This window comes from Polypterus senegalus, chromosome 2 (genome assembly GCF_016835505.1).
Source record: "Polypterus senegalus isolate Bchr_013 chromosome 2, ASM1683550v1, whole genome shotgun sequence".
In the NCBI taxonomy this organism is placed as follows: Eukaryota; Metazoa; Chordata; class Cladistia; order Polypteriformes; family Polypteridae; genus Polypterus; species Polypterus senegalus.
This window is the reverse complement of record NC_053155.1, coordinates 264,589,582-264,601,875: the sequence shown is the minus strand read 5'-3', so window position 1 is coordinate 264,601,875 and position 12,294 is coordinate 264,589,582. Positions and strand designations below refer to the sequence as shown.

The following is a 12,294-nucleotide window of genomic DNA, read 5'->3' as shown; positions in this document are numbered from 1 at the left end:
ATAATTAATGACCGCTTTTCTCTCCTTAACTTCACAAGGGCCTTGCCAATGGGCCAGCAATTTGGAGTGTGAGGTATGGACAAGGACCATGACATAATCCCCCAGGTGGAACTCCCACAGAGACGTACTCCAATCATAATACTGGGCCTGTGCTGATTGTGCCTCTTCCATGTGACTTTTTAAAATGGGACGGATTTTTCTGATTCTATCACGTAATTGTGTTATATATTCTAATATATTTATGGAGGGGAGTGCATGGTTTCTCAAATCTAAAAATGTAACTGGACAAGAGGATCTAGGCCGACCTCAAGGGACGTGGTTTCATCCCACACCACCGCTGTGGCTGATAATGACGTTTCATCACGCAACAGTGCGGTGTTCTCCACGTCATACTGAGTGGCTGCATCTTCTTTCTCCACCAGCTGCTTACATGGCTTGGAGGCAGCTGGGGACATGCTTTCTCCGTCTATTACTAGGCCCAAAATAGGTTTCGGAGTGGAAGGTGTTACACCACTTTTACTTTTAGACCAGTCCCACCCCAGGATCACTGGGTATGGAGGATTTGGAAGGACTGCTACCGTCATAGTTTTTAGCGATCCTTCATAGCTGTTGAAAAATGAGGCAGACCTGTACCAGCTGGTTTCCCCATGAACACAGGTCAAACTGGTCTTGCCTTCAATCCACTGTCTTGGTAACACGAATCAATGCGCAACAATGGAAATGTTGCTGCCGGAATCAAACAAGGCGGTGGTTTTGTGGCCACTGATTATTACCACTCCTTCATCTGGAGAGGCCAGGGGATTCATAAATGCACAACACCTTTCCTCCCCGATCTCCCTGCATTCCCCTTCGTTACCAAGAAGCAAATGCGCCTGAAAATCTGGAGACTTAGGTGCTTGCTCGAGGTGGAGACGGTCAGGCCAATAATTTGTTCATCCAGGTTTGACTAAGGGATGGTTCTATCCTTTCAGATTGTGAAGAATTTTGATGAGCTTCATTAGCTCGATCATGTTTGTATAGCATTGTCACCAGACTGGCTGGGTGAAATGCCCAGGCAGGCCATTCAGGAACATATAGTAGGAGACCCGTTCCACTATTTGCTGGGAGTTGTTTTCTTCTGGCCTTAGCCAGTCTCCCATCTTGGCCCATAAGGAAAATACCTGTGGGTAGGTTGGGCACTTTAGGTCAAATCTCCACCATTTTATTTATCTCACCTGCTGGTCTGAGGCACCCCCACATTTAGGCAGGGGCTCTGTCTTGGTGTGGAGGGCGGCACTCTCCTCTGAGACGCCATAATGAGTCCCCTGGGTCTTCTCTGTATGGACCAGCCCAATTCCTTGGGCCCTTTCCGCATTCTTCCCTTGGGATCTAATTGTGAAGTTAAAACCCTTGGGGACAGGGCTTGCACCTTGTCTTTCTGAACTGTAGCACACTTCTTACCCTTGGCAACTCGGGTATGATACTTTCTCACCTGATTGTTTATGGATGTTGGTCCTTCGATGTAGAATTCCTAGTTCTGCTTCTGGGACTTCTGGGAACCAAACATCCTGCCGACTACACCAATCTCACACCAACAAAGGAAAAGAGTCATAAAAGGTATGGGGTAGCCACCTCATATATTTTAGGTTGTTCTGACAAGGCAAAGAAACAAGTGTTTTTGAGTTCAAAATGGGACTGTGGCAGAGGTGACAAAATGGCAGTTATAAAGCTGAACAGAGGAAGTGAGGTCATCAGGGCTGGAAGTGGAAAGTGACGTTGTTAGAGCCGGAATCAAAAGTGACATAATCAGGGCCAGGTGGGACTTCCCGTGACTGGTTTGCAAGAGAAAGAGAAAAAGGGTTAATGCACTCCACCCTTCGCTGGTCCGGCATGGAATTCCCCGCATTTGAGCCCTTTAACTGCCTCCCATGCACACATGTGTGACAACCCCTTGATGGCAGCATTAGGTTTCTTCTTTTGATTTTTTCCTCAGTTCTGCCTTTGACTTTGTGATAATCTTTATTATTATCTTTGCCCTGGTGTTTCTGATGTTTAGTTCTGAATGTGTTTCTGGTGCAGAACTTTGGCTTGTCTCATAAAACATCTTTCACAATAATTGTCTGACATTTATAATATCTGAAACAATGTGTGGCTTGTTACTAGCATATACAGTATGGTACACCTTTTGCCTTCTCCTCATTTGCTGTCACTCTTCTTTTGGCATTTACCCAAAGTGAGATTTGAAAATTTGTTTTGTGCTATAGTTAATACCTGGAATAGATTCAAGTTTATAAAGTCATTATAAACGAAGGGATGGTAGTGTAAGAACAACTTTAGTACCTTAGTTGCAACAAGGTTTCTTTTTCTTTTCATTTTTGGATTTTGTGGGAACACAATGCTACACTAAGCCATTTGTACCAATCATTTTAGTCTCTGTGTTGTCTGTTCTTAATCATTGACAGCAATTTTTACCAGTAAGTGCTTAATATCTGCCAAAATCTGCATGTTTTCTAATATCATTGACAGAAAACATACAGTAAGAAGCTACAGCATGTTATCTTGACTGTAAATGTCTGTTATCTGCCAACCCCGAATCCCTGCCCAACCCACACACAAACATAACCTGAGATTTATCCTGACTAGGCATAAGACGGTACTATTAATTCACATGTATTATGTATTGGTATACAGGCTTTACAATACAGTGTATTCACTGAACAATGTACAAAAAAAATAATAAAAGATTAGCTTTATAATAGACATTAAAAACAATTCAGATGTTTAAAGTGAAACATATTCCTGCCTGCTTGTTTAAACACTCTTGTTTCAAACTCTCTACTGTAAGCTAAAAAATGCAGTGCAAATATATATTTAAAATACATACTTTTTTAGCTAAAAGAATATGTAGAGAAAGCATTTATCCATAATACATAAGGCATTAAATACATTATAATGATACTTTATAATTACCAGTTGTCATATTATTTAATTTATTCTGCAATGTACTTATTTGTCTATTAAATACACATATATTCTCAAACATTGATTCAATTAGTTGATATCAGCAGTTAAACACTGCTGAAATGTAAATATACTTGCACTTATAGTTTTTAATCACAGTTTTTCACTGTAGTAGTATACATTTACTATATTTGTTTGTTTGTTTTTTTTGTCTAGTGTACCAGCTGGACATTCGTAATTTTTGAAGTGTAATTATGGATATGCATTACCATTGTAATTATGCAGTATTTGTTTCTTACCAAAGCATATACTGTATGACACACACAAACAAATAATAAACATAGTTCAAACCTTTAAGAAAAGCTGCAAATCTATCAAATGCTCATAAGATGTTTATCAAGAAGATGTAAGCCTAACATGCTTAACAAGTTTACAAGTGAAGCAGACAAATTTTGCTGTTAAGTTAACAAGCCTATTATTTACTAAGCAACAATTTCAAATTCTTCATATGTTCTGTTTCTAATTGAAAATGTGAGCTGCTGTACTCACTTACCGTTGAGAATTGCTCATTTTAATTAAAGGACAAAATTAAAAGAATTCATTAAAGTAGCTTTTCTTGCCATTTATGTAACTGTTCAGGGAGAATCCTGTGATTCATTTTATTATTCCACTTTCATTAATGTAAAGACTAACATTCTAGTCTTCTCACTCTCTGGTAAAATCTATTTATTTCTAATCCACAGAAAAAAAAGATGTGCGCTAGCTCAGCTACTGAAATACCTTGTGTAAAAGGGCACTACAACTATATTACTGTAAATTCCAGAAAAGCGGATGCTAAATAATTGTTTTTTGTAATCAGCCAATTTACCAGTCACTGAGTGAATATTTTGCAGTGAAAATCAAACAATTTAGATTGGTGGTCAATCGATTGGCACATTACTGCCTCCAATAGAAAATATGTACAGGGTCTCACTTGCATTATTTAAACAATAATTATTATTAAATCAAAAATGAAATTCTATAAGAAAACAAAATAATAACCCTTACTGAGAGTGCACCCATTATCTCTTAGGAAGGTACATTTACATGGCAGGGGTGTTATTGTTAACTACTTCTCAGTTGTTCAATGGCTCTGTTTCCTACTTAAATAAAACTTAACAAAATACTCCTGGGCTTTTTAGGCCTTACAATCTAATTAAAATGACCAAAAAAATAATACTGGATGGCTATAAATGGAAGGCTGCTTGACCTCTATTAAACTTATCCATAATGAAAGATACTTTACATCCAAGCCTAGATAGTCCCTGTAGTATCCTATATTTTGACTCTTTGTGACAGCTGGCAGGAAAGATAAAACTGAGTAGTTTGGTTTGAGGTCTTTTCAGTCGACCAAATATTTTTTGGTTTTGGTCCTCACTTCTTTTCAAGTAGTGGAAATAGTACATACAGTGTTGCTCGTGTTCTATGAGTCTTTACGTGATCTTGTCTGAGAGCAAGCTGCTTACTGTGCAGGCACGGTACAAATGCTAAGCTGCTGCAGCAGCTCATAACAGGGCTCACCAATATATTCATCATTTTCTTTTCTGTTTCTCATCCATTGGATGTCATAAGGCACATTGATTTAGGGTGGGCTGGTGCTAAATGTTTCAGCTCAATATGAGTATCTAGCATATATACATAACTTAGTTTCACGTTCAGCTACAGGTCAATTGCAGTTACCAAGATTCAGCCAAAATGAGCAGTTGATCATAACAGAGGGCTCACAATGAAGTAAGCTAAGAAGTGCATTATTAATTTCCTTCGGCTTGTGGGTGTCTAGGTTGGAACTTATAAGTCAGCATCACACAACTGAAGTAGACTTGGATTTAGTGTGCAATTGTTTCTCCAAGTCATTTTCCTCAAAGTAATAGATAATTCAAGACATTATTAGACTTGAGTATAATGCCTAGATTTGTCTGTGGTATACGTTTCAAAATAGATTTAATTAAGAATATAAATGGTTCATCCATAAAATAACTGCCTAAAATAACTGAGAAGGTGACCTAGTGGCTAAGGCAATGAGATCTAAATCACTAGGATGTGAGTTTAATCCCCATACCAACTGTATTTTGTAACACTGAGTAAGGCACTTAATCTGCCTGAGCTCCAGTTGTATAAAATACATGAGGAAATACTGTGGTAGTTGTGCTGAATGTTGTGTGCTTTTTACTAGTTTACTAGTCATAAAAATCCATTTTTGTGCTTGTTTGGATTTCAAAATCTAAAAACAATCTATGATTTAGAAGAAAATAGATCCTAATTTCTATTATTTGGTCCTCAAGGAATATGATCTGTTCATATGTTTTATTGCTGAAATTATTCTTGTAACTACATATCATAGAGATACTTAACAGCACCATAAGACATGTGCCAGGATTGAGGCAAAATGTGACATACTGCCACAATCCTGAAATAGTTATTAAGGGTCATATCTGATACTCACCTTGATATTGGCCTGAAGATAGCATCACTTAGAGACTGCTGCTCTGTTTGGTGTGTTTTGGTTTCAACTTTATAAGTTTCCTATTCTGTCATTTTCACTCCACTCTGTGCATGCCCAATATTCATTTTATTCTGCACATGCTTATCAATTTCATTTGTTTTATTTATTTACTTATTTTTCCAAAAATAGTTTTTCCTGTTGGGATACTTGGCAGCCACACTTACACTTGCATTAAGATGAAAATCACCAAAATCAATGATTATACAGCCTTGGCAGCTATCTTTGTATAATTTAGTTTGCTTGGAGCTCTCCAAAGCCAGAATCAATAGCACATCCATTACATTTATCAAACCATGGCTGAAGCTAGCCAAGGCGTCAGGATCTTCCATATTTTTGATTACTGTTGTACCTTATGATGGAGGTGGGGTTACTTATATTTATTTTTGTCTTTTGACATTGTTTACCTTTACAGTTTCTTCTCATAATCCTGAGTCATGCAGCGGTTGCTCCAAAGTCTGGTCATTGGTGGGTATGGATGTTAGAATGGGTGGGAGGTGATTTGTTAACTAGCTAATTGGCTGGATGTGAGTAGTTTTGATTGTGAGGTTGTCTATTTATATTTTTGCTGATATTACTATTTCCAGTATTAGCTGCATTTGCAAATTACAATTAATAAAAAAATAACCACACTAATAGCATTGTCCCTGGATTTTCTTTTACATTGCTTTTTATTCTTCACACAAAAATATCTGCCGGCTTATTTGGACAGAATTAACAGACACAACTGTGGGTGGGATGGGATGCTGAAGGGCATTGTATTATTTATCAGCTTATATTGTGATGCTGCTTTAAGTATGTCCTGTATGTATATAGACAGTAATGTTTTCCTTATTACATTATTATTTGCAAATTATGCATTAAACTATCTTTTAACAGTAAATATATTCACATCATCACTCCACAGTTAAGCAATGAGATTAATACATACAAAAAAATAACTTTATTAAAGTTAAATATCAAATTATCATTTTATGATTCAGATACGTCATATTTCTTTGTGGGTGTCATGGTAGCACAAAATGTAGTGCTCAGTTTGAGTCCCTGCCTAATTACCAAGTGTGGGGAGTTTGCATGTTCTACCCTTCTTTTTGTTGGTTTATTTGACTGTTTCTCCCATGTGGCAAACATATGCATATTAGATGTAACTCTAAATAATTCTGTTGTGAGTGAATAGGGTTATGTATGTGAGTGTACTCTGTGATGCATGAGCACTGTGTCCAAGATGGAGTCTGCTTTGTATCTGATACTACTGGGGTAGGCTTTATCTCCACAGCCTTGACTTACTCAGTGGATGAATGGATATTTCAGATGTGTACCTGATTTAATAACCATTAAACCATATTTGTAAAATACTGTTCCACTATAAATAATATTTTGGTCAACAGGCATATACAGTATATTCTACCAACATATAAAGTTTCCTCTGTGCATCTGTACATAATTTTATGATTTATAAAGGCAAGTTTTGTTATTATTGAGTTTGAAGCAAACATAAGCATGTAACTCCACTTAAATTTCAATCAATAATATTAACCTGTTCACAATGGAAAACACAATATATTATCTTTTTAAAACTTTCACTTATTTTCTCGTCTTTTTTACTTTGTTTTTAAAAGCACATTGCCTGAGAAATTTTGGAAATTAAAAAGTTATATAAACACTGTTTTACATTGTATTTTCAGCTGAAAATTAAAAAAAATCGTACCTGCTTTTATATAAATTAACAATAAATATATAAAATTTTAGCTGATACCATAATTGAAAACTGCTCAAAATGCTATCCATTATTAAATATATTTGTAGAAACCTCTGAAAGCAAAAACAACATGCATATTTTAACTTGGGAAGCATCAATAAATTAAAAATGATATATGTATCAGTCTGCTTTTGCCAAATTTTGCTTATTTAGTTATTAGCATAGTACATAGAAATTGATTATGTGTACATTTAGTTAACTGAAGCTATCAATAGTCTGTTGACCTAGATCCCTTGGGTACATTAGCTAGGTAATCAGTGCCATGTTTAGTCACATCTATTGAATAATTCTATAGAAAAAAATCTTCAAGCAGGTGCTTATAATGCAAAGTACTGATGTTCCTTACTAAAAGCCAAATATGCTATTTAAAGATCAATGAAATTTTCAAACTTACTGTCTTGCTATATAAAATAATGTATATTGACTTTTGTATGAGTATTGCTAGATTTATTAAAAACTAGCTGGAATACCCAGCGTTGCCTGGGAGGAAAATAAAGTTTTTGTTTTGTTTTTTTTTTATTGTTGGAGAAAAATATAATTAAAAAAAACACAACTTTAAAAATAAAAATAAATTAACAAACAATGAAGACTTACTAATGTGTTTGTCTTGTGGTCTTGTATGTATGTTTTCATCCAGTTGATGCTCGGAACCGGCCAACTCTATTTAATTTCAAAAGCAACAAGGGCGCAGTGGTGCTCAAACATAAAGAATGCTGGCAGTCACCTCCAGTTCGCCCTCTGGTGGTTGTTCTGAGTGTCAACTGGATGATAACATGCATACAAGAATGCAAGATCACCCCACTACCCTACCCAGAAGGGGGCTGGTTTAGGGCTGATTTCACCCTACAGTATTTTTAGTCAAACAATGAGAAACATGTGTACCAAGTTTCATGAAAATCGCTCCAGCCATTCGGACGTGATGCTGGAACATACATACATACACACATTGACTTTTATATATACAGATAACATTGATAATCGACCAACCAAAAGGATGGAAATAAATTAAATACATGTACGTGCATAATGAAAGTTTGTGCAGTAATTTTCTGCTGCTTGATAGGAGAGGGGACTGGGCGGTCTCATGGTCTGGAATCCCTACAGATGTTATTTTTTCTCCAGCCGTCTGGAGTTTTTTTTTTGTTTTTTCTGTCCCCCCTGGCCATTGAACCTTACTCTTATTCGATGTTAATGTTGATTTATTTTGTTTTATAATTGTGTCTTTCATTTTTCTATTCTTTAATATGTAAAGCACTTTGAGCTACTGTTTGTATGAAAATGTGCTATATAAATAAATGTTGTTGTTGTTGTTGTAGGAGTAATAATCAGGCAAACCCCTTGTAAGATTATTTAAATTTGTTAGTTTCTTCTAGAGTAATTCAATAGAACAGTGTGTTAAAAATTTAATATATGTAAATTACTATACTATATATTATATATCCAGTAGCTATGGTTATATTTGCATTAAAACCAGTGTACAGTACATCAAGTAAAATTAGTGTGGGAAATTATTCCAAAAATAATGCAAGTAACAGAATATTGAACTTAACTTGGGCTACATCTAGGATTGATTTTTCATTGGGTGCATCTTATTATGGATGGTGATACAAGTGTCTGTGCTTTGTGTCATAAGGTTTTATACACGTCTGTGGGCACTTAACCCTCACCACTGCTTTCATATGCCACTGAAACTAGCCTTCGAACTTTATTGCTAGACAGAACTAGCCGTTGGATAATCATGTGGTGACAGAGGCCAGAAACAAAATAGAATCCAATCCTTCGGGCAGTGCTTCACTGTTTTGCTGTAATAATAATATAGGACTATATGTTTAGTGCTGCTGTCTCACATCTCTAAAACACTTGGGTTTGAATTATGGCCTATGCACTGTCTGTGTGGAGTTTTATCTGCATGCTCCGTTTTTCCTTCCATATCCCAGAGATGTTAGTATTAGTTGAATTTATTACTCCCTGCCCGGCATGTGAGTGTGTGTTGTAGTGGGCTGGTTCCTGCTTTGAGCCTAGTGCTGCTAAGAAAACAGTTAAGCACAAATAAAGAGAAATAAAATAACAAACCTGCCGACCCTCTGTTCCCAACTGTCAGATAGCTCAATGACTTGCCTGCCACAGTATTGCATTAAAACACCTCCATTGTCACTTCCTATTTGTCACACTGTTACACTCTCCAACCTATGTCTAGGCTAGAACTCTGTAGTGGCCCATCATTTCACTGTACCCTGAACCATCCATATACCTTAAACAGTAAGGTTTTCCAGGAAACCTCTATTCTGCTTGCTTTGTTAGAAAAATAGAAAGGTCTTATACATTTCCTTCTGGCATCGTTTTGCTTGTACTAGCAAGGACATATTACCACAACTGATGTCTTGTTCCTCATCTCACTGTTGATCTAGTAAAATGGCCATCCTGAGGGATCCATTCATACCTCCATCCAACCAATCCTTTTACACTCTTGCCGGTCCCCTGCCCAATTCCTGTTCATGGCTCAGAGCACATATGCGGGGCATAACTTCCAATAACAGCTTTTGTGCCATAATAATGACCTCATGAAGATATCTCCTGCCATTGACTATATGTACCATCACATGATTCTTTACAGTGTAATATAGATTCAAATATAATAGCTAAGTAGCACAGCAAATGTAAAACAAAAGCACGTTGACAGATACAATATAAGAATCATCCTGGAATTATAGTTAGCAGATTTTAAAGATAAGAATCAAAAGGAGTTGTAAAATATCTATTGTATATAAATATTTTCTTCCTGTTTTTTGAGTTTTTTTGGCTTTGTTTGATGTAATTTACTGATTTTGCACACTAGGACCTCATTTCAAGCCTCAGACTACTTCTTGTTTGTGTATATGTCTGTTTGTTTGTTAACCATTCTCATAAAAATGGCTAAAATGATTTTAATTCAGTGTTGCGTCTAGGATGCCATTGATATAACTTGAAATATAAGCTATATGGCGTTCTGAATGTTTAATCTGGGAGAGGAGTTGTAATGCAGAGGGCAACCAAAAAGCTACATTATTCCAAAATGTCTAATTTGAGTTTAACGGAAGATGAACCAGATTAAAATCCAGGCTGGCGTTTTAAAACTTTCTTTGAGATGGGTGTTTGTAATTTGAGGACAAAAATACGTTGCTTCAATACGAGTCAAAGTTAGTGAAATTTGTAATACATATACTGTATACTTTTGATACAACTGAAAATCTAAACTGTAAGTTCTATAAAGAAACACTGCTGAAATGGGGACAGGATTCAAAACTGTGTTATTACGTCATAACAGTCTAGCCAATGGTAATGAAATTAGCCTATTATTTCATGGGGTTGGTTTGTGGTGTGATGGAGCTACACAAAAATCATGCATCACTCAACTCAAAAATGGCTATGGTTTTTTTCACCTAATTTTTGTGTTTAAATTGTTATTAATGCAATTTAAAATACAGTCTTCATTGTGTTTCAAGAATTTCATTTGGAATTTGCAATGGAAGAGCTAGTACCTCATAAAACACGCATTACTCCAAAACAGCTAAGTAAGTGTTCATGAAATATTGCATGCATGTTACAGTTAACCCAACTTAAAATAGAGTGTATAGAGATTCAAAAGTATCACTGTGAATAGGAGTTCCAAAGAGGGAATACAGTACCACAAAAACCAGTAGTCTAACCCAGTTTATACTATTTAATCATTCAACAAGCCATTCAGTTTATTAATGTATAATTAAACATCTATATGGCAAATCATAGTAAACCTGGAAATACAAAGAAGTAGCATTCATGGTTCCAACCCAGCAAGTATTTTTGGCAATTACAGAATCCAATCATGTACATTGTTGACTCAAATGACCAGAGAAACTGATAGGGACAAAGTGTAGATAATGAATATGACACTGGGATTTTAGGCAGCAATGATAAATAGGTTAACATTTAAAGGACAGATAAATTTGCTTTCTTACCTTAACCCAATATACAAATATACCCAGACAACGCTGGGTACTTCATCCATCCATCATCCAACCCACTAAATCCTAACTACAGAGATTACACAGCAGCAGTAAAGTACAAAACCAGGCAGTGTTTATATACATAAACATACAAGCTAACATAAACAGTAAATCTGAAATTAACTTTAATTAGTACATAGCAATACACCTAATGTAAAGTAAATTTGTATATGCATAATATGAGTTGTGGGCGGCACGGTGGCGCAGTGGTAGCGCTGCTGCCTCGTAGTTAGGAGACCTGGGTTCGCTTCCCGGGTCCTCCCTGCGTGGAGTTTGCATGTTGTCTGCGTGGGTTTCCTCCGGGCGCTCCGGTTTCCTCCCACAATCCAAAGACATGCAGGTTAGGTGGATTGGCGATTCTAAATTGGCCCTAGTGTGTGGATGTGTTTGTGTGTGTCCTTCGGTGGGTTGGCACCCTGCCCAGGATTGGTTCCTGCCTTGTGCCCTGTGTTGGCTGGGATTGGCTCCAGCAGACCCCCGTGACCCTGTATTTGGATTCAGCGGGTTAGAAAATGGATGGATAATATGAGTTGTTACTGGGTGTGGATTCCTACAAGTTTATAAAATTTCTATTTTTATTTTATAAAAGACAAGTAGTTGTCACTCAGCCAATGTTTTGAAGAGCACTAGGCGACAACAAAGTGCACTATTTTACCATAAAGCAGTGTACAAAGCAACAGAATAGTTAAAAATAATGAATTATGGGTAGCTCTTTCAAGGCTAGCAGTTAGTATGTTAATTGTCGATAGTGATGGTATTACATTGATAAAAAGAAAGGACTATAGTATTTGAGTATGAATTCCATAGTTTAAGAACCACAAAGAACATTACAAAGGCCACCAAGGGATGCTTGTCTGGCCAATGTGTCATGTTTACTTTAATGTGACAGAATGGAAGACTATAGTCTACTAATGGGGAAAATAATAATTACACATCAAACATTCAGTAGAAAATTACAAAACAAAACAAAGAATAATATTTTAGTTGCTGTTTAAGTCAATTTTGCCTTATACTGTAAACTGAATGTTATTTTT

The 12,294-nt window shown here is 36.4% G+C and overlaps 1 protein-coding gene across 3 annotated transcripts in view; it reads left to right on the top strand.

The window, feature by feature from the left end:
• Positions 1–12,294, top strand: part of atp8a2 (ATPase phospholipid transporting 8A2) — a 439,065-nt gene that overhangs the window by 169,406 nt on the left and 257,365 nt on the right. The window lies entirely within an intron of this gene.